Below are 24,295 nucleotides of genomic sequence, written 5' to 3'. Positions count from 1 at the left end.
TCCTTTAAACCTAATCTCCTCCTTAAAGGCCCCATCTTCAAATAACCCAATTCATGATAGAGAAGTTGGCCCATGGATTTGCAGTGACACAAGTCAGCCAGCAACAAGAATGAAGGGGCAGGAAGAGGATCTGACTAAGGGCCTGCACCATCAGTTCCTGACAGATGCAGAAACAATGGGAAGAACGAAAGGGCTCAATTGAGGCCTGGCTTCAAGACACACATTGACCACACCCACTATGATTCCAGGGGAATTGTGTTTCAATGGAAGAAGTGTGAGGTTACTTAGATCTCTGCCCACCAGAGAGATACCCCTTCCCAAAATATACATGCACGCATGCACATGTGCTCACATACACACACCTGAATCAGTCTGTGTCAGATGCACGAAACAAACCCCATTTTCCTTAGGTTCCTGAGAGCAATGTAAATTAAACTGAAGCAATGTAAATTAGACTAGAAAAGAGTCCATTATCCAAGCCTACACAATGTGGTATTCTGCCACGAGTTTCTACCCAAAAGGTTTGAAGCCATTCCTAATTTCTAGTTAAGTCTTTCATTGAGCTTTGAAATATGTTGTTGCAAGGAGTTGAAGAGATGGTTCAGTCAGTATTGTCTGCACAAACTTGAGTCTCTGACTTTAAGTCCACAGAAGCCACATTAAAAATAGCCTTGTATAATGTCCCACAGTTATAATTCCAGTGTGGGGGGAACCCCAGGGCTTGCTCTATAACAGCCTAACCTAAAGGGTAAGTGCCAGGCTCTGAAAAAGCACATGAACAAACAATCTAAATAGTAGGGAAAATCATTAAAATTAATCAATATTATTTTCACACATGGGAAAACCTTTACTTGGTGACCAAATGTGTCAAAGAAAACTTGCCTTTTGAAAGACTTAGAGTCTACAGTAGGCACTTTTAACATTTTGGGGACTGAATATCTGACAAGAGGACTTGTGAGAAGATGATTTACTTTGGCTCACATTTTGACTAGATTGAATCCATCACAGCAGGGAACATGGTGTACCAGGAGCTGCTACTTTCTACGGCAAGAGGAGCACAAAGCTGCTTACCAACATGTCTCTGGGCATGAAGAAGCGGGAGAGATCATCTACAAGAAACTGAGACAGGATGGAACCCCCAAGATCTTTCTGCTAGTGACCCACTTGCAGTAGCTAGGTCCCACCTTTAGAAGGTTCTGCTTCTTCCAGAAACAGTATAGACACCAAGCATTCAAGCACATTAGTCTGTGGGGGAACATTTGATGCTCAAGCCATAACAGCGGGGTGTGTCCTAGGAAATGACTAGGAGTGAGAGGGAAAGCAAGTGACAAAGACTACCTGCCAGCCTTTGAAAAACGCCACAGCACAGGCAACATTAAAGTAAAAAAGTGCTCCAGATGCATGCTACAAACATAAAGATCTACTGACAAGGAGACCATGACCTGGCATAAAGCTGAGGCGGTGGCAGTTTATAGTGTTACAGAGGATGTCTTGAAGAGTTCATTGCTCTGCTGATTTCTGCTTTCGTTTGGTCTAAAGTTATCCTGCAACTGAAAACCTGGAGACATTAGACCCTTTCCAGTACCCCGGAGACAGGAATCAAAAGGCACAGAAATCTCCTGAACAGATCTGAAAACACACTACAGCACTGTAGGCCTAAGCAGAAGCCTTCTCCCAAAGAGTGACGATACACAGTGCCTACACACAAGCAACACCCGTTTAATTCCTACCACAGATAATTATAGTACAGTCCTTAAACATAGGCATGTGCAAAGTCACCTTTAAATGAATGATGAAAATCTGTACAGAAGCCCAAATCTTCATAAAACAGAGCAGCCTGAGGCCAGAAAAGCACAGGACATGAAGAGCTAAAGACAACCCAATCAAGAACATTCTGTCTAGTTCAGTCCAGAATTTTGCAGAGGCTTTAGGAAGCCATAGCAGAACTCGTAAGCTATGCGGTGCTCACGGGCACCCACACCACCATGCTGTCAGGGCAGCATACTGCAAGCACTAGGGGCTTCACCCCCACCATGTTGCTTTACTTGGTCTCAATATCTCTTCTCCAAACCCATCAAGCCTTGAGTGTGGCTTTGTTGTTGACGATTTCAAGATGCATTTCATTTTATTCTATGTAAATGATTGTTTTGCTTACATGCACGAATATGTACCATGTGAGTACCTGGTGCCCACAGCGGGCAAGTGAGGGTATTATCTCCCATGGGACTGAAATTATAGACATGTATGAGCCACCACTTGGGCAATGGAAACTAACCCTGGGTCTTCAGCAAGAGTAGCCAGTGCCCTTAATCAATGAGCCATCTTGCCAACCCCGTGAAGTATATTTCTAACCCGTGGCTATTTGCAAAGCTCAATAGGCCCTGTGTATGTGGAACTATAAAATATTAAGCAACATTTTTGAACTGGTTATCTGAGAGACTATCGTGTTATTTAAAGCTTCTCTACAGACATAAAGTACAGAGGGATTGGTAATACTTTACCCATAGCGGGTGGAGATTTATACCTTTGTTTTTCTTTACTAGCCCCACATAAAATATGGGACAAAAATGCCTGAAATCTTTAACAGTATTGGGAGCACTTGTGTACCTCTTATCATTCTTACTAACAAAAGAGCTGTTAAAAAAAACTTTAGCTAGTCCTCAGATATGTTCCTAGAACATGAGATAGAATCTCCAGCCTGCTTTGTGTTGTCGTTGTCATTCTATAGATAAATGAATATATACCGTAACAAAGCCAAAAGCAATCCCTATGCACAGTGGAGCGCACGAGTTAGGCATGACAGGGACAGGGCTCTTGGGACATCCACAGAGAAGAAACTTGGAGCCCTGAGGGTTAGGAAGCAATGAGGTTGTCATTCTGAATATCCCCAGAGCAAACCCTTGTAGAAACCTATGCAAAGGAAGCTGCAGTAAAGTGGGTGGATGTCGACTTTCACTATTATTCTCTTTAGAAGTAAGTAGAAAGTGCAACATGACACTGGCCCATTTCCAAATATAAGATATGGTGGTTAGTGTTGTCAACTACACAGGATCTGCCATCACCCAAGAGACAAACCTCTGGGAACTTCTAAACAAGGTTCACTGAGATAAGTACCCCAACCATGAACATTTTCAAAAAGAGAGCAAACTAAGGAGTAAACCCCCACCCCTGTGCTTCCTAACTAAAAACAAAGTGTAGCCTGCTCTCCTGAGCTCCTGCCACCATGCCTTCCCCACTTTCTACCTTAGGACTACAAACGGAAATATACCCTCCTCCTTTAAGTTGCTTCTTATCAGGTATCTAACAGAAGAGACTTGAAGCAGGGGTTCCCTGAGCAGAGAGCACACATTATACCCAGAAGAGAAAACATCACAGAGTGTACACAAGCAGGAAAATCATCGTGGTGAGCCAGAGAGGAGGGCAGTCACATGCTTTGTCAACTCAAGCCACAGAGAGGATATTTTTGGCTGGCTTCTGCAAGCCCATCAGAAACACCAAGCTATTGATTGGGGACTATGCGGTCTCCTCCATTTGGAGGAGGGCCGGGAGCCAGTGGATACTTGAGTTGATTTCTGTGATATCCCTTTAATTTCCCATGTCATGTGACCAAGGAATCCTGAATATCACTTGGAGAAAAGAGGCGGCTGGGATGATCCTTCTGTGCACTGACATTTACTCTCTGTGGTGACGCTCATTAGTGAAGGAGAAGAGGCTGCTGAGGAGCAGGTGGAAGCTCCAGGCCTCTGCTCTTCCTGCGCTGCACCTCACAGCTGTGAAGGAAGCCTCCAGAGAGAAGAGAGGAAAGACCGCCTGCTGTGTCTACTCCCATCAGCCAGTGCTTTACAAGAATCCAAAGCAACAGGCGCTCACTATTCTTACAAGAGAATATTATGGCTAGAGACTGACACAGCCAAGAAAGGAAGAAAAACACACAATTTACAAGTAAGCCATACAGGAATACAAAAAGAACTATGTTTTTAAAAAGAACCCATAGAAGCAAGCAAGGGAGAATGCTGTGGTACTTTGCATGAGAATGGCCCATGAAGGATCACATATTTGAATGTTTGGTTCCCAGCTGGTGGAGCGTGTAGAAAGAACTGGGAGGTGTGGTTGTACTGAAGGACCTGTGTTACTGGGGGTGGACTTTGAGCTTTCAAAAGTTCATGCCAGGCCCAATCTTGCTCTTTTTCTCTACCCTTCTACCCTAAGATCTAGATGTAAGCTCTCTGCTATGGCTCCAGAGCCATGCCTATCATCAACCCCTGACTGCCAACATGCTTCCTCCCATGTTGGTCATGTACTAACCCCCTGAAACTATAAGCAAGCCCTCAAATAGGTGCTGTCTTTGATAAGTTGCCTTGGTCATGGTGTCTCTTCACAGCAATAGAATAAGAGAGAAGACAGATTATAGAGGATAGTCATAAAGGGTCAATAAGATGGCTTAGCAGGTAGGTGCTGGGTGCCAAGCCCAATAACCTGCATTCAAACCCTGGATTGTATAAGTCATCTACTGACCTCCATATCTGCATCAGTGTACCCCATATGCAAGTGAGTACAGGCATATACATGATATATGAATAAATGTTAAAGTAGAGAAGTCACAGAGTTATATTAGACAACTTTGCTTACCGTGGCTGACACCCATAAGCTTAAACAAGCCCATTCAAACCCCAGTTAAAGACCATATGAAGCATCTCATTGGAAGGAACCAGTAGGTCTCTCACAGCTGTTGATTCCTGTGCAGCATATCCACAAGAAATAACCATGGCATTGTAAGTGCCTTGTCCCCAGACTGTTTAAAGCCTTGGTCAGATCATAGATCACAGGGCCTTGTTTATCTTAAAGTTCTTCCAAGCAGCACAGTGAGCCAAGATATTGACAAGCCAGTACAGCTGGGTGGACCTGATACAGAAAACATCATGTGACACTAGAACTCAAGTATTTAATTTGTGAGCAAAATTTTAAGGATTCAGTACTCTGGGGTGGACCAGAATATACCTTCTGTAAAAGAAGACAAGTGCTGTCATCTCACAGATCAGAAAGAAAGAAAGAAAGAAAGAAAGAAAGAAAGAAAGAAAGAAAGAAAGAGAAAGGAAGAGAGAGAGAAAGAAAGAAGAAAAGAAAAGAAGGAAGGAAAGGAGGAAAGCAAGCAAGCTCGGCCTTTTGTTAGTTTCTAAGCACTTTTAGACGTAAGGAAAAATAACCCAGAAATCAAGGAACTTTCCCATCCATTTCATGTCCCCACAGTTATCCTCTTTATTAACATTCCATACCTGAACCTGAGAGGAACACTGTGACAAATAGATGAACACATTACTGTCCTAAGAGTCCAGGCCATTCTGACATATTCAGTGAGGAAATGGGCAGTGGGCCATGAAAAGACATGGAAGAAACAAGACTATTGTACTACATGAAACAAACCAGCTCTCAAAGGCTACAGGCTCTATAATTTAGACTAATGACATCCTGGAAAAGACAAATTGATGGAGTTATCGGGTAGTCGGCAATGTCTCAAGGGGAGGTGGGATGAGCAGGGAGAACACCGGAGCTTGCAGGCAGGGAGACATCCTCTAAGGTATTTATCATTCAAGAGGCCACACAGCCCTTCTGTTCATGGGTCATCACAATGCTCTGGCAAACTCTCCCAGGAAAACTTCCACACTGACTCCTAAATCCAGACCTAGGACACAGGCAACCATATATAAACTGGGCCCTTAGGAAATAGATGTGCTAAGTCCATGACTGTTTGGTTTACAACTTCCCATTCATTTTAATCTAGAGACATAATGCATAAATGGCATGGGCACTGGAACTGCGGAACAGAACTGGCAGTCTCTGGGGAGAGTGCAAGGCAAGCAGAACAAAGGAGCACAGCAGGTTTCAAGTTGGGAATCCCTGGGAGAAAGATAGGATAGTAATCCAGTTGAAGGGATCCATGTGGGGAGTTGTGACTTTAAGCCCAAGGACCAGGGAAGTCTGGCTCACTGAAAAAGTGGTATCTAAACAAGGCTTTTAAAGGAAGTGGAGGCTGAGGAAGCACCATCAGGGTGAGGCTTGAGAGAAGAAATATTCATGGAAAGAGCAAGGATGTGTGTGGAAATGGCTACCAAGAGAGGCCTGGACCACAGGCATCCCCCACAGAGAAGAACTGAGATATAGCCAGGGCACATGAGGGCAGAAGTAGCCACACAAGAGGAGGAGGAAGTTTATGCTATCGTGGGATCGCATTGTGACAATAATAAAACATACATTATGGGTAAAGCACTGAAGACCCAGAATCCTGAAATAGAGGATTCTTGTTCAGACTGGAACATGGCCATAAGCTGCTAAGAATGAGTGGATTTTGGACACACAGATGAAATGGTGGACAGGGCTGCTAACCACCAAACTGTGAGGGGTGAGAAAGCATGGCATCAGGGATAATTCCTGGATTTTGGTCCTCAGTAGCTGAAGGAGGGAACTACTTACTTCTAAGACACCTTTGAAGACACCAGAGCCAACCTTCATCCATGCAAAACATCCCAAGTGACCTGACTTATCTGGAAAGTGATCAGACTGGATAGATCAAATAACAAACACTCCAAGTTCCAGGAAAAGTAAGGAAAAATTAGTCCTGGCCAAACGCATCCTTGAAAAGTTTTCAACTTCAAGAACTCAGGAGTGGGAAGGGTATCTAAGAACTACCAGAAAAAAAAATACCTACAAAGAAAAGGAAGGAGGTCTACTCTCAAATCCCAAACATAAGAAGATGGGAGAGAACATCTAAGGAGCTTGATGGGGAATGAATGTGATCCAGAAACTCTCCACACAGCTAAGTGATCTTTTATACATGAAACAAGGAACAAGCCTCTCTGATACAAAGACAGAGCACAGAAAATATTCCACACATGCAAATCTGCAAAAATTACTTGACTACATAAATATAAATTCAGAGCAGGAACTTTCACCTTCTTGGTAACACTGACAAGTGTGTGTAGACCTCTGATGAGAGTCAACCATTCACAGATGAGTGCATTGTACTGGGAGACCCTCAAGAGGAGGAATGGGAGTCTCCATTCTAAATTATGGGTTAGGTCCCTCCGGTGGTGAACCAGTTAGCCTTTTGGAATCAAAACGGTTTGATCAATGAGAACTTGACATCAGTATTGGTGTCAAATCTATGTATCAGGACTATGGAGAAAATGTGCTATTAGCTCACAGAGTCTTAGCATTGGAAAGATATTAGGCTCTGTGGCATGGCAGTGTGGAAATAGTTAAAAATAAGAAGAATTACAATATTCTTGCCACAAAGGAATGTTAAAAATCTTCAGGGGCGGACATGATTATGACCATAAGCATCACCCGGCATATCCATGAGCTAAAGCACCAATCGTAGTATAGCCCATAACTATATGCAAATATGTGTCAACCAGTAAAAGTCTTCGTGAAGTTATTAAGCTCTAACGCAATAAACCATTAATGTTACAGGGGTAGTGTGGTGTTTAGGTCGAAAAACAATACAAAAATGACCATAGGACAAGTATGATGTAAGCGACTCCCTTGATTAAAAGAAGAAATGACAGACTACAAAGAACTAAGAATATTGAAATCAGAGAGAGAGAAAGAGAGAGAGAGAGAGAGAGAGAGAGAGAGAGAGAGAGAAGAATCAGACACATATACACAAAGACAGACCGACAGACAGGTGTGAACAAAGATCAGATGCATAAATAACAGTAGCTCATGACTCTGAACTAATAGGATAGAAATGGTAACCAAGGGTTACATTGAAAATGAACTTAAAAAGAAAAAAAACACGAGTTCTAGAACCTAAATCATATTTTAAGCAAAAATTGGCAAACATGAACCACTGTCAAGACAAATAATGACAAAATGTCCTAGCAACCCGGGGATGGAAGAGCTAGCCCAGGTCCCTAGCCTGAGCAGTACTAGAGAGCTGACTCCAGTGACAGGAGCACCACGGGGGAGCTTATGGGCTAACCAACCCAGCTACCACCCAGGCCCAGATCCAGGGCTTTAAGCTGCCCCTACCCAACCTATGAGCTTCTGGAGCATGTAAGGGGGCTGGTCCTACAGAATCAAAGTTGAAGGACCTCTGTAAGTCAGAACAAAAAGGAGAATATCTGAGAGGAGTCTCAGTGAAGGTACAGAATTGATGGTGTAGCAAAAGCCAGAAGCCTTGAACCAGACCAGTGACTCACTGTAGTGAACATTTCCAAGGGAAGCTATTTGGACAAAAGGGTATGCTGTGTGACACACAGTGACACATGCAGTTTCCATGGTGAGGTGTTTTGCTTTGGTTTGTTTGTTTTTTTATTTAATATCCCCCTGTTTCTTGGAGGGTGAGGGAGGTTTGAGTGGAGGGCAGATATGGAAGGACTGGAAAATGAATGAATTTGGGTTGTGTGGTGTAAAATTCACAAACAATCAATAAAAGAATATGGAAATCAAATTTCAATTAAAAGCATTATGAATATTGTGACCTTTGAAACACACGTGGGATGAAGGAGAAAAAGTGTGTTTTCAAAGCAAAGTCATGGTTCCCTTTTAGCAAAAAAAAAAAAAGTAATAGTAGGTTACAAACTTGATAATCTATTCCTTTTTTGTCATGAACAAGTTTGTGATCCAAGGATGGTGATCACTGAGCCAAGCACTGCTGTCATCTATGTGAAGGCAATGGGACATGGAGCCAAAGCCTCCTGCCCTGGGCTTTGTCGGTTTGAGTCAACAGAGGTGCCAGCCACCATGTAAACTGGAGAGTAGGCAGATGGGAGGAAAACATGAACGACTGTGCATGAAAAGATCTCTGGGTGCCTTATTTTCAGTGATGAATACGTCCAATTACCTAATTTGGAGAAGAGAAAGTATCATGAACGTGGGTGGTCCACGCCTCATAGAAACCAGAAGTAAACACTGCCAAGTGGGGAAGGATGCTAACGAGTGTAATTAACTGTGTCGTCAACGAAACAAACAGGATTTTTTTTTTAAGATTGGGAAACATCTTGCTTCACATCTACACATTAAACGAATGAGAAACATGGAAATAGTCTGACAGGGCAAAAGGGAAGCAGAGTGGCTAATGCTCAAAATTCTGCACCCAAGCTGCAAAACAAATAACCCAGATGGAGATCACCCGGGTAGAGGCTGTGGAGAATGGGAGATGATAATCTTCATGATGAATAGGGGGAAGCTCTACTAGCTTCCCTAGTTTGCACCTGTACTAGCCATTTTTCTCATCACTGTGTTGAATTCCTCGACTGAAAGGACTCTAGGAAGTAGATGTTTGTGCTGGCCCATACGGTCTAAGAGATGTCAGTATGTCATGGTGGGGAGATATAGCAGCAGGGACAGTTCACAGCATGGTGACTGGAACACAGTATAGACAAGAGTGAGGGAGAAGCAGGCTGGAACCAAGGGTCTTGACAAGCTTCAACCCTCTCCTCTTAGTGTCCCATTTCCATCTATCCTACAGGGTCTCCAGCCTCCAATATAGCATCATAACCTGGAGGTTTAATTAAAACCTTAACCTTCAAGGACATCTCAATTCAAACTATGAAAGCATCCCATATCACCTCTCAGAATTCAATATGTTTCACATGTCCCATACCTTGGGATGGACTTGCTTAGATGACACGGGTAGGTCACTGAAAGCTACTGGTCAAATGTGATGTCTAAGGAACTAAGTGAGTTACATACTGAGCTCTTTAGGTCTGAAGAACCAGACCTATAAAGTACACTGAGCTCACAGCTGCTTTTCAGAAGTTGCAGTTACCTGCTGTAGACATTGACAATTTAATATGCACCCCGTTATGATTAGTTTATATTGTCAATCTGTCATAATACATAATCACCTGGGAAGAATCTCAATTAGAGATGAGTTATCTAGATCAATTTGGCCTGTGAGCATCTCGGTTAAGGTTTGTCTTGATTGTGTATTCCTCCACTGGTATGCTGCCTACTGTGGGTGGTGGCATTCCCACAGCAGACCTGGACTGTATAGTCTAGAGAAGACTGAGCACAAAAGTAAATACACATGCCTCCACTTCTCTCTGCTCTTAACCATGATGTGATATGAGCAGCTGTCACACACTCCTGCCATCATGACTTCCTAGCAGTGATGGATTACAACCTGGATTTATTTGTGTGCTAAAATAAACACTTTGTTCCCTGAACTGCTTTGTGTTAGGATACAGAGATGGAAATAATATGGTGTGTATCTTATTTTAACAATTACTACAGTTATCAAGAAATGGCTATTGGGCTGGCATCAGGAGAGCCACATTCTACTCTCTTCTCTTCTCTGACACAAATCCTCACTACTGTGGTTTGAACCTCAGGTTCTGGAAGGAAGTCAATGGCTCCTGGTCATTCTCCAAGTCTGAGGGAATATTTCCTAAAGTCTCCTCCAAGGTGATGTGATATTCATTTAATAAATTACTTTACGAGTGTTCCGAATGTTGCGTGGTTCCAGTCACAGGGAAGAAGTCTATATGTAAATCCCAGACTTGCCTCTGCTGTGTACTTTGAGGATTTCTCCAGTCCAACTTTGCTGCTGGGTGAATGGCCAAGGACATTTGCCTTAGGGAATTGGCCTCACTTTGAGTGACAGCACATGGGAAATTTTCCACCAGCTCACCCACCAGTGAGCTGGGAAAGCGTGTCCTTTGTATTACATAGTTCTTCCTTCTATTCAGCATGAATTTTATTTTAAAAAGAAAAAAAATACTTTCTAGTAGAAACCACTTGCGAATTTATTCTGGGATCTCACAACAAATGTTATTAAATCAGAAACATTTATACAGCATTCTGAGGGCTATTGTTAACTGCTATAAAGAGACAGACGGACAGACAGACAGACAGACAGACAGAGAATGAACAAATGAATGAATGACTCCATTAGTTTCAAATAACATAGAAACTCGTCCAGGGAAAAGAGGTTGAGATTTAATGTTCAGACTGCAAAAATCAGCACACACAGACAGTGTGTGGATGTGGGGGTTTCACTTTTTCCTCAGGGGCTTCTCAGTAAAGCCTGAACATGGAAACACACTAAATCTCTCTCTCTCTATGGCACCAGGTCCTGGGGCTGGGCATGTTGTTGAGCACATAGCTGCGTCTTGCAGCACCTCCTGGGCCTCACTGGGCTGTCTTCTTCTCCATGTGCTCATGGCCTGAGAAGCCATGGCAGAAGGGGAACTCTGGGCACAGAAGGCCTCACTTCCAACAGAGTCAAGCATATGTCTGAGTAATTCGGTACGATGGATTTTCATTCAGTGATGGCAAGAACTCACTCCATACACATGTAATTATTTTTGCTTCTACCACCACAAAGATATGACAGACTTACGAAAAATCATGGCAAGCAGTCACTCCTCTGGATTTACATTTTCTTCACTTTGTGCCACTGAAAACACTGCGTCTTAATGCTGTCGTAGGAAAGTATAGAGCTAGGCTCTGCTCTAGTCTGTGGACACCAACTTAGCACTTGTATATCTCACCAGAACATCCCTGGGTTCCTTCCTTACACTGTGGGCAACTTTGTAGTTTTATTTCCACCTCCTAATGAAATTTTATTTATAAAATTACAGGTTCAGTCCCCAGAATTTAACCCTACCACCCTTCATAGAGCTGGTGTTTAAGCACCACAAGGTTACTCTATTCCCATTATGTCATGATCCTAGGGGATCCTAGTGTCCCTGTGTTGGTTGATTAACGCTTGGCATTTTAATTTTGCCAGCTCAGGTTACTTTTTTGTGGTTTTTCTTTTTGGGGGGGGGAGGGGACAGCATCTCACTATGTTGCCCAAGTTGAAATTTGGAGTGCTTTCACCTCTACCTCCTGAGTGTTAGGATGATGGGCGTTCAATAGATAACACTTATGGTCTTTTCAGGTTAATGGATGATCATAATTTCTTGAATTCTAAACATATACTATGTAAATGTTATGCTAATGCTAATACAGTGTGAAATAATACATGCAGAAGTATGCACAGGGAAGCAAAATTTAGGCTGTGGGGATGACTCAGTAGTTAATATCTGAGGACTGGTGCCTACTTATAAACCAGGTAGGTGTGCAACCACCAGTCGTCCCAGAGCTACAGGGGCAGGCAGGGCTCTCAGCAGCAGGATGACTTACCAGATGAGCCATATTGGTAATGTCTAGGTGAAGCTTTACTTCAACAAACATGGCAGAGGGAAATTGGGGGAGAATCCCTGTGTTGCCCTCAGGCTCCACAAGCATGCACATATATCTGCCCACCATATGCTAACATACACACACACAGACACACACACACACACACACACAGAGAGAGAGAGAGAGAGAGAGACAGACACAGACACAGACACAGAGAGAGACAGAGAGAGACAGAGAGACAGAGAAGTAAAAATAAATAAGTAAGACCTCCATGTACCACTCTCTATTCTAACAGCAGGCCTCAGAGAAAGGAGATCCTGTTAGCATTTTGATGTAAATTCTTCCAGAATACGTTAAGATGTGTGTTTATATGCTTATGTATAAGAAGAGCATAGTTCTAGATAAGGCCATCCTCTGCTACATATGCAGCTGGCCTTATCTGGCATCAATGGGAGAAGAGGCCCTTGGTCCTGTAAAGGCCCAATGCCCCATTGTTGGGGAGTACCAGGGCAGTAAGGTAGGATTGGTTGGGGTGGGGAGAACCCTCATAGAAGCAGGGGAAGAGGGGATGAGAGAGGGGAATTGTGGAGGGGAAACCAGAAAAGAGGATAACATTTGAAATGTAAATAAATAAAATATCCAATAAAAAAAAGAACATAGTTCCAGTCTTTGCAGGTACATATGTGCGCATGCACACATGTGATCATTTTCTCTCAGGATGGAGAACTAGGCTGTTTGGGGCTGCAGTGTCTCTAATTTATTATCCATCAGACAGCCTTAAGCTGCTTCCTGCACATGTGGTCTTACCTTGTTTTCATCTTAATCTCTCTAACCTGCTCCCATAGTTCCAGTTTCCAGACTGCTCTGAGCCCTGGCACCACCACATCCATTTTCTTACTTTTCAATATTAAGGAATCCCTTCTAATGTTGTCTTATTGTTGGCAGTCGTCACTACCAAACAATAACTTGTTTTTCCTATGAGATATTAAGAAAATAGAAGAAATTACTTCTAAGCCCTTGGAAATACAAAGATGTCGGAGATTTCAAGGCAAAAAATAGCAACATAGCCAAGGTGATTTAAACTGTTGAGAGTGGCGTAAGAAAACAGCCATCCAGAAAAGGATGGAAACTGGAAAAATACAGACGCATAACAATGGAGGATGCGTTTGAGAGGAAGAGACAAAAGGAAATGTAGAGGCAGGAGACTGACAAAGCAGGAGAGTACTAAGGCTTTTCTTCAGAGTACTGAATGAATGGTAGACTCCACAGTGTAAACAGCATAGGGGAGAACTACCAGGAAGAATTCTCACAACTGCTAAGTACCCTGGAGCTGTAGCCCTCGAACTTGCATGCCTTGCCACCCCTATCTGACTCCCACGTTCGCCCTCATCGTGCCTTTTATGCTTAAACTTCATCTCACGTTTGAATCCCATCCTTAGTCTCAGACCTGCCTTCACACCCTCACTCTGCAAGGAAATCAAAATACAACTAAATCAAAAGGTCTGTATTCTGCACCCCCTGGGCATCTGGATGGCACAGCATTCCTCTGCCAAACGTAGGACAAAATCTGAAGGAATTCCTTAATATTGTAGATAAAGAAAAATGGATGTGGCAGTGCCAGGGATCAAACTGGAACTCTAGAAGCAGTTTAGAGAGATGAAGATGAAAAAGGAGCTTCAGGAATTTCGAACCCACATGAGGAGGACCTCTGTCTATTCTGAGGATAATGCAAGCACTCACTAACCTATTTAGGGCTGACTGCTTCATTCTCCTACTTATGAATTTTTATGAGCTAAGGGATACTTCTTTTGAGGTGCTCAGGAATCATGTGACACATGACGGTAAGGGACACTGTGCTCCATCCTGTGTTTTACTTCCTTCAGTTTGATTCCAACACAGAGTCATCCCTTAGAGAACAGTCTGCTCCCTCCACAATCTATGCTGTGAGTATCTGCCAACTCTGATTAGAGCAGACATAGCAGCAAGATCCCACTCCTCCCAGGTGAAGAAGGCATCCCAAGGCAGGGCCAAACGCTGTCTGGAAGAGAAAAGAAACCCCTAACGTATATGATGTCTGTCATAGCAGCCTCCCCTTCTAGTGCTGCCAGAAGGCTCGTGCACTGGGGAAGTCTGGGAAAAGTGAAGAAACTCCTACATTAAAACACAGTAATGGTGCAGTTTTATGTTCTCAGAATCACTCATTCCCACTGTGAGGTGGAGTATTAGTCAAGTGCTGATTCAGGTTACAGGGCCAAAAGACACTGCCAATGCCCATGTTGTAAGGGAATAGTAACAGGCCAGGGATAATGTGAGCAAGACAGGAAGCTGTGTGTTCTACACTAATGCTGATAGGAAGACTTATCAAGTAGTATCAATTTGGCTGCAATGAGGTGACAAACACACCCAATTCTAAGTGGTTTCTTTTTTTTTAAGATTTATTTATTTATTATATATAAGTACACTGTAGCTGTTCAGACACACCAGAAGAGGGCATCGAATCTCCTTACAGATGGTTGTGAGCCACCATGTGGTTGCTGGGATTTGAACTCAGGACCTCTGGAAGAGCAGTCAGTGCTCTTAACCACTGAGCCATCTCTCCAGCCCTCTAAGTGGTTTCAAAGACAAAGTTCCTCTCTCATTCAGAATGAGTAATCATCTTGGGACTGTTGAGGACTCCCACTTCAATTCTCTGCTACCATGGAAACTAGGTCAGAAGAGCCTTGGAATCAACTAGACTGTTTTCTATCCTAGTCTGTGAGAGAAAGGAAGACACAGAGAAGTTAAAGCACAACTGAAAATCTCTGGGAAACCCTTGAGAACACCACAGAGGGGCACATGAGTGAACCCTAATCATTTCTTCAATGGTCATGGCCACTTTGTCCACACTCGCTCTCTGCCTGGCCATTTGCAGATTCTCTAAGTCTCTCCTCCTTGTTTATCTCCCTCTCAGTCCTCACTGCAAACCTTGCTAAAAGCAGCGAGGAGCAACCGTTCCACAGTGTGAATGCTACACTCTGCTGAAGTTAGCCCACCACACTTGCATTCAGTCTCACTCAAGATTTCAGGGCATGGGGAAATAAGGTGTCCAGATTTTTTTTTTCCTGGGTATGGCATGGATAGCTTGTAGTCTATATTTCATCAGGGCCCTTGCTGTTATCTGAAGCTCTGTGGACGTTCACTATGCATTTCATTTCTATGGGAATCCTATGGACACTGAAGAGTTAGATCAGAACCCTCCCTGCTATTGTAGAAATGCCTCGTGGGGCACCTGGGCTACAGCATTTCAAGTAACAAGGCACAGCTACCCTGTGTGCGATGACACTATATATTCTAAATTAAATGCAGCTGTATTAACAGACTCCCTTCTGAAATTGGAAATAACTACCCCTACCTCACACAGTTCCTGAGAACCATGCAGTGTAGACTGATAACATGTACTTGGTATACAGTAAATGCTTATCCCCATAACTTGCCCAGCTTGGGATCATCAGGGCCTTAACCTTGGTGTCCAATGGGACTGATCTCTTACTTGGACTTTTATGGAAGATCTAAGAACTAAGTTGCTTTGCTTGGTGTGTTGCCTGGGGGAAGCAGGATGTGAGTGATGCCTCCTCAGTAGGTTAACTAATCCAAACCTTGGCGAGCACCATGACTCTTTACTGCTCACCACGACTCTCTACTGTCGTCATACAAGTGGGCTCAAGATAAAAAGTCTGAGCACCAGGGCCAACGAATGGGTTGCTGTCTGCGTGTCTCTTCACGCCAGGGCTCCAGACAGCTCTTAGAGACAGGTTTGTTTCCCGAGGACGCTGAGAGATCATATGAAAATGAAGTAAGGGGGCTTTTGCTCTGCCTGGTGCATTGGCATTTGTTTATTGCCTCTTCTGATAAGGAATGTGCACAGCAGTGTGGATGCTGTTGGCCAGAGGCCAGGAAATACTACAGGAGCTTGGAAGACAGCCCAGAAACCATATCCAAGGGATGAACCTATGCAAAGGACAAACTTAGCACCTGCTGGAGGATCAAGAACTGTCATTTGAGGTGCAGAGAAGGCCTTGAAGATGAGCGTAAGTGTTTCTGAAACTGAACACCATTCTGGAGTCTGTGCATCTGTGAATCTCTACAGGAAGAAGTCTATCTCTCATCCATGTCTCAAAGAGATCCAGAATGTCCAGCCAAAGCAGAGAAGGAAAAGGGAAGTGGGAAAGACTCTGGAGTTTTCTGAAACAATAGAAGTAGGAAGCTTTCTTTGCATGTCAGACTTTTCTTATTAAATTTATCACATGGCTTAACATTACTAACCCTTTGCCCTTTGAAACAATCCCAGACATCAAACCCACCAGCTTCTATTAAATGTTGCTCATAATTTACTTTTGCCACTTTATCCTTGTGTCAGATGAAGCTGACTTTGCTATAATTTTTCACTCTGTTGTCTGTGCCATTGTCTTTCTGTGTATGTATGCATATGTTCACATATTCCATGTGTGAACAAGTATCTTCTGGTATGTGAGTACACATGTAAAGGTGCATGTGAAAGCAGATCATCAGGAATCTTCCTTATTTTTGAGACAAGGGTCTCTTAATGAGCCTGGAGCTCAAGAAATTAGCTACAGTGCCTCGCCAGCAGGTTTGCTGTTGTGCTGGCTAATGGAGAAACACCAGCTCTGCATCATTCCTTGACTCCATACAATGGAAGGGAAGGACTAACGGCTATTTCCTAGCACTTCAGAGTCTGTAATGCTTCCAGAGAGATTAGCATAATCTACAAATGTCACAGTGATAAAAGCTTGACTTCCAAACAATCAAAACCCTCCTATGTCAGCCTGAGTTTCTGTTTCTAATTTTAAAAGAACCTTTTCTAATAAAGGAGTTAACTGAGTCATCTAAAATTACACCTTGGAATCTAGGGTTCTGCTCAGTTAATTGATATTCAGCATCTTACCCTTGTGAAATCTAGTGTACTTGTTGAATATCTGCCACGTGTCAGATACTACTGTAAGAGTTTTTTTCTAATGGCTTATTTAATTACAATTCCATGAGAAAAGTAATTGTGGTGGATATGTTCATTTTTATAATTTACAACACCAAAGAAGGAAGGTTGAATAACTATTCGAGCAAGGCACCACCACTGCCAAGCAAGTTGGATGTCACCCTGGCAACGGGAATCTCTACAGCCATGGGAGGTCCTCAGCTCATTCATTAGTCTGTTGTACTCTCCATGCTTTTTCTCTTTATAGCTCAGTAATTGCTTCTTTTATTAGTTTTTATAATATTACAGCTAATTTTTCTTCCATGTATCTATGAGCTGTTAATTCATTCTCCAAACAGAATGGCACAAGAAGAGGTTTAAATGCCCAGGTTATGTGCTGCCAGTTATATCCCAAAGTCCTACTAACAGGGCTGAGATGACCCCATCTGTGGTGGTTTGAATATGCTCTGCCCAGGGAGTAGCACTATTTGGAGATGTGGCCTTGTTGGACGAAGTGTGTCACTGTGGGCATGGAATTTAAGACTCTCTTCCTAGCTACCTGCATAGACTTTTCCTAGCTGCCTTCAGAACAAGAGGTAGAACTCTCAGCTCCTCGAATGCCATGCCTGACTAGATGTTGCCATGCTTCCTGCTACAATATGCTATAATGATAATGGACTGAACCTCGGACTCTATAAGCAAGAATTAATTGTCCTTTATACAACTTGCCTTGGGCATGGTGTCTCTTCATAGCAATGAAACCAAACTAAGATACCATCTAGCCCCACCCCACCCCCACACACACACCAGTGAAGTCCCTTGATAATCCCTTTCTCCTCCTCATTTCTGAACTCTTAAACTCACTCTGTTCTCTATAACTGTGATGTAAAATTGCTGGGTTCCTTGTTGCAAATGATAAACTGTTCTCTCCAACACCATCAGAGCTGGCTTGCATAATTTGTTTTAATAATAAACTCTAGTTTTATTCTTCTATTACAGATCAAATTATAGACATCTTTTAAAAGCAAGTAAAATCTATTGCAAATTATAATAGACAAAACCTACTTCTTAGAGATCAAAAAAGAAAGAAAAGTCGATGCATTCCACTGAAAGCAAGCAATCAACTAAGAAAGACATGAAATTAATTCAAACTTTAGGGTACACAGGCGCATAGTTGAAAATAAAAATAAATCTTAAAACAAATATTTTTACTGATCATACAATAGGTCTGTAAAAATATTTGAGCATAAATGAATGTGTCAAGTTTTAAAAATAAATTTCTTGACAAGTGCTGCTCAAAACAGGATGAGTCCAATGAGTCCAGTGCCTACACTTTCTCCAACTACGATGCTATAGACTTTCAAAAGCACCTCCTGATTAGGTTGCTCCAATGCTGGGACAAATGAGCACGAGACTTTTGCATTGGAAACAGGAGGTAGAAGGCTAGACCACTGCGCTGACCAACTCACCTAGGGGCTGAATTTAAATGGTGGTGGGGCAAAACTCACAAGAAGTCAAGGGAGCTTCTAGTGCAAGAACTGGGGAATCTTAAAGAGGTCTTGGCAGATACAGAGTCAGTGGATCTGGGGTCCTGTGGAAAAATGAACTCCTGAAGCCCTTGGGACAAGCAAAGAGTGGACCTTGGAGACAAGTTCCCTGTGTCCTGCAAAGGGGATTCCCAGCCAATCCAGAACAGCAAAGCACAGCCAACCTGAGGGCTATGCCAATGTCCATAGTTGCCCTTGCCTCTCTGACCTCCTATGCTTCACCACGAGTGCTAAGGCTTGACATCCAATTGACTTCAAGAAAATGAGCCGTGTACACAGACTCAAGAAAGACAAGGAGGCAATTAAATGCACTTGGGCCTTGCCTCGCCTTCCACTGCCAGGCAGAAGGTGGCATCTACCACAACATCTTCTCTTCTAGTAATTAGCTCTCATGAGACCTGTAAGCAAATAGGACAACTCCTGCCTTCATCCACCTCTATAAAGATACCCCTTCCCCAGACTTGAATGCAGTTTTGTTCAACTTTGGTTTAAACCTATGTACCTGTCATTTTCTATGGTCTCCCCAGTGGCCCCTCATGGGAGACCTCCTGGTCAATGAAAAGCTCACAGTGCAACTGTTTAGTACAATGACAAAGCCTGAACACTACGGATCTATAATAGTCTTGGGGTAAGTGGAGGTGCTGCAAAAAGGGCAGAACTTCCCTCAGCTGCCACAGAACTAGCATAGCCAATTAATATTCCAGCTGCAGCGAGGTGCGCACACAATCTGGAGTGAGAACAACTGCATGTAGTGAAGTTTTAGGGAAACAGACTTGTCTTTTACTTCCAGAACAGATTTGTCTTTTTCTTCCAGGTTTGGTGATAATGACTAGGAGCAGGGCTGGCCAACTGGCAGCCCCATTGAATCCCCCTTGTCTGTGCCAGAGAAAGCTCCCACATCCCAGATAAAACTTGGAAGTCCAAAGCGCATATTGAATCTTCAGGAGCTCATGCTGGTCTTCTCTGGTGAGCTCAAAGAGATTAGTAAAATTATTCTCAAGGGAGGAATTAGCCTCCTAAAGAAAAAAGTTGGAGGCAAATTATACTCCATGAAAATGCCAGGCAGCATGTGAGAGTGGGAATGACTTCACACCTCAGAATAGATAGCCACAGGAAAAGGACATCACCACCAATATTCTGCTACCTCATGGATGTGGGTGGGAAGAGTTCCATGTGTATAATCCCAGGACTCTAGCACCTTGGTACGGGGAGCACAATGCCCTCCTACCAACTCATGAGTGTATGCCCAGGACCCTACCTTTTATTTTTACAGTCATCGACTTGTAGTAAAAAAAGGGATGGCATGTCTGGAAAGCTTTGGTTCAAAAGAAACTCTCTGTGCTCTTGATTGCTTCTTTTTGATTGCTTCTTTTTGCTTTCATGTATTTCTCTGATATGTGAACCTATTTCTTTCAGAGAAAGAAAACCAGATCAAGATTGGAAGGTAAGAGTTAAGATAAACCAAATGAAGGATTATAGAATAAGCCTTAGAGAAGTCTACTGGTTTGTTAAACAAATTAGCCTCCACGAGTAGACAATGCAACTCCCAGAAGATGCAGATTATTAAATCTAAGGGCAGGGACCAGACACTCCTCTATGAGTCAGAGAGGTGCACTCCACCACCATCACTACAAAAAGCACAGATTCTTGGAATTGTTCTTGATTATCCACCAAGTAGATGGTGAAAGCCATTGGCTCTAGATATAGGACACTGGGAGGAACTTAGGGACGTTGTGGGACCTGAGTTCATGGAGCTTTGATAAAAGAAGTACATCCCTGCAGGTAGGTTGGGAAGGTTAGAGCCATGCCTCGCTTCTGGTTCTCGTTCTTGTTCTCGATCTTTCTCCCACCACCCTCCTTCTTTACTGTGGATGTGGGTAAAGATATTATCACTCAGGTTCTTGCCCCTTCTGCCATGGTGCACTCTTATTTCTCTGAACTACAAGCCAAGAGAAATTCTTCCTTAAGTCACTTCTGGGTGTGGTGTTTCATCAAAGCAACACAAGGGTACCTAATATGACAATGCGAAACAGTTGGTGTAGAGTAATGTTTACTCCAGCCCTGTTGTAGTATCGGGAAATTAGAGTATTTTTTTAAATGCATTCTAGTAGGTGACTGGAAAACGGTAAGTCTCTCATGGTGGAATACTGTCCAACTATCACAAGCAACTCTGGAATGATCTTAAAGATGATAGATAGAAGGGGTTGGGGATTTAGCTCAGTGGTAGAGCGCTTGCCTAGGAAGCGCAAGGCCCTGGGTTCGGTCCCCAGCTCCGGGAAAAAAAAAGATGATAGATAGATAGATAGATAGATAGATAGATAGATAGATAGATAGATAGATAGATAGATAGATAGATAGATAGGAAGAAAACATGCCAGAGTATCTTAAAAAGCAGATAACAGACTAAGAAGAAACATCTCATTTGATTTGTCAGTTGAATGGAGAATGCATAAACAGAAAATTATTTCTCATTTATCTTGGAACTTTTCTGGGATTTTGCTTACTTGGTTGCTTTGTTTGGCTTGAATACACATTTAGTACATAGAATAAAGGACTAAAGCTTCTGAGGGAGCCTAATGGCAGAAGGTATATCCACCTGGTAATGATTAAGGACACAACTTTTAAGTTGTGGTGGTGTTGATTCTGTGTTATTGGGTCATCAGGAAGTGGCATCAACAGCTGCTGAATTCAATATTAACAAAAACTGCTACACTTGTCTAGCAGAGATCTCCTAAACACCCATGGAGTGGACAAATAAAGAAAATGAGATATCCATATACAAAGGAATATTATTCTACCATAGGAGGCCTTGTGAATTCTTTTCACATGCAATGATCTACTTTGCCAATCTCCTCCGACATATGTTATACCATATGTATTCATGTAAACTGTCTCAAAATATTTTAAAGACAAAAGTGTATATATGTAACTATAGGAAATCCATGAATGTAAGAAGGGATCGGAAATGTTGCCACTTTTAAGTCTGAGCAACTCCACTGTCTGGAAATAGCACGTTTTCCTTATCCATTTTGTCTCCAAATAGATTCTTCAGTTGGCAGTTGCAATGTAATGGGCATGTCAATGCAGATATCTCTTGGAACTCAGATTTCATGCACTGAATCCTGTGGTTAGGATGCAAAATGAATCAAAACAGTCACAGTCTGTGGCTGGTCCAGAAAGAGTTTGGAACTCTGCTTCTCTAAAATCCACAGAGTCATGGGAGCAGAGTAAACTAGTTATGACAGATATCTGGGGAGAGGAAAGAGAAGCTCCTATTGAACAAAGAGAAAGTGGCCATTACATACCACACTCACTTCTAGAGCTCTTTTGTATAACACAACTCTGCCCATGATTAATATTGTAGTGTGCACTTAAAATGTGTCAGCAGAATATAGTCCACATTAAGGAACTTACCATAATTAAAAGTAATAAAGAGACATCATGTGTGACTGAGTTTGATAGCCTAACACACAAAACCAGACCCGAATATCTACAAAATGTTTCATTTACAATCAACACGTACTGAAAGATTATTATAACTCATTAAACTAAAATGTTCATGTGATGCTAAAATTTATGGAACATTTGAATCATGTAACTAAAAATTTCCCCAACAATAATGCTCATACTTAAGAAAATCCAATTAAACAAAAAACTTTGTCAAGCTCCCAGGAATCAAGTCGACAAAGTCATTTCATGTGTCCAAATGATTAAAACATATGAAAATATTTTTAAAACTAGGAGAGACTATGTAAATATTCGATGTTCATATAGTTATTATGTGCTTTTTATCTATAAGAAAACTATGAAAGAATTATTCTCCTGGAATATGAAAAGCCTGCTTTTAAGATTTTGTGATTTTGCTCTTGGTCAAAAACAATGTGTTCAGCTAAGTGGAAAACAAGTTCCTGACGGTTGACTCAATGACTTGAGCTGGGATACTCTTGACTGCAGACTATAATCCTTACCTTCATTTTAAGGTGACTATTCTTTTAAAGAACTATAAAACAACCATGTTTCCTCTTGAACAAATATAAGAAATATCTAAAAAAAATAGACCACCAAAAATCCATGACTGTGACAAGTTGAGTCTACAAAGGTGTAACTTACTTATCTACTGTAGAGCGAATAGGGGACAACTGGGTAGCAAACACTGGTGGCTTCATCTCAAATTACTTCCTGATTATGACTAAATAATTAGCATTATTGAGTAGCTACAAAATAAGCCAGCAGCTTCACCTCTACAACATGTAGTAGGGAGAGAGCTATAGGAGATTAAACACAGGGAAACGCCAATTGAGACTGAGGCAATTTACATTTCTGAGGAGACAGGTGTAAAATGACATACTATTAAATATGATTGAAAATGATAAGCATGATTTCAATTTTTCAAATTCTATTGAAAATAAGAGGAGACAGAACTTCACTATATCAAGTGCACTTTTAAATCCCTTATCTCATTCATTCTCTTTTTAAAAAATCTCACGAGAGCTATCATTACTTCAGCTTCAGAGATTCAAAAGCCCCAAGAAGGTTAATAAAATGGCACACGTATTAAGAGGATAGGCTCAGAGAAAAGCTTCGGGATGTAGACACATGAAAATGAAATGTGGGAATAGATTTTGTGTGTTTTCCAACAGAGTTTTCCAACTAGACATGTAAAAAGTTCCCACGACATGCTAGGACGAGACACTAAAGTCATTATTGTACTTGAGACTGAGAAGAAGGAAGACATTTCCTGAAACTAAATCACAACACCTTGTGACTTCTGAGGATGGCATCAGCATTAATATCTGAAAAATACAAAAAAGAAGTTTGCTTCTGTTGTAACTGTACGTGAAAGAGGTTAGATGGCATGATAAAGGGAAGTGGACCTTGGAATTAAACCAAGGAGATAGCAGTGGTATTCCTCAGCCACTCCTCAATTTTTAGATGGACTCTTGTGTTTTTCCAGATCACATCTGAGATGCGAGCCTTTGCTTTTAGGTTTGGAGAAAGCCCAATGGGGTTAGCTGAAACATGGGACAATAGAGCTGGCCCAAGTGGTGTGAGGACAAGAAAGAAAAAATTCACAAAAAGCTATCCTTATACAGAACAACTGGGTGAGAAGACAGCAAGGTTCCACGAGAAGAAAAACAGCATCTAAGCTGCCAGAACTTCTTGAAGCAGTTAAAGAAGACTTACTGAGTAACTTGTAACTGGTATACATTTGCATACTGCTGCCTCTGCTTAGTTTACACTCAGACAAAATAATTAGCAAATCTACCCAAAACGCAGAGTCATTATTTGAATCTGATAATTTCTGGACACTGACAGGACTTTAACTGTGGTGGATCTGGATAGCAGACACCATCATTTCAGACTCATCATTTGTCCCAATAGGCAAAAGCCCTTCAACCTAACATTAAAGGGCTGGGGAAACAGCCTACTTGATAAGGTGCTTGCCACATGTGTATAAGACCTGAGTTCAAACCCTAGCACCAACATAAAAAAGCTAGGCCTGGTGGTATGCATATAACCCCAGCTCAGGAGAAGGGTACAGACAGGTATAGGTCTTGCTAGCCTGCCAATCTAGCCTACTCCATGAGTTTCATGATCAATGAGAGATCATATTTTCTCGAACAATAAGGTGGACAGAAATTGAGAA

The sequence above is a fragment of the Rattus norvegicus genome, chromosome 16, assembly GCF_036323735.1.
Source record: "Rattus norvegicus strain BN/NHsdMcwi chromosome 16, GRCr8, whole genome shotgun sequence".
In the NCBI taxonomy this organism is placed as follows: domain Eukaryota; kingdom Metazoa; phylum Chordata; class Mammalia; order Rodentia; family Muridae; genus Rattus; species Rattus norvegicus.
The sequence above is the reverse complement of the archived record's forward strand: the minus strand, read 5'-3'. Positions refer to the sequence as shown.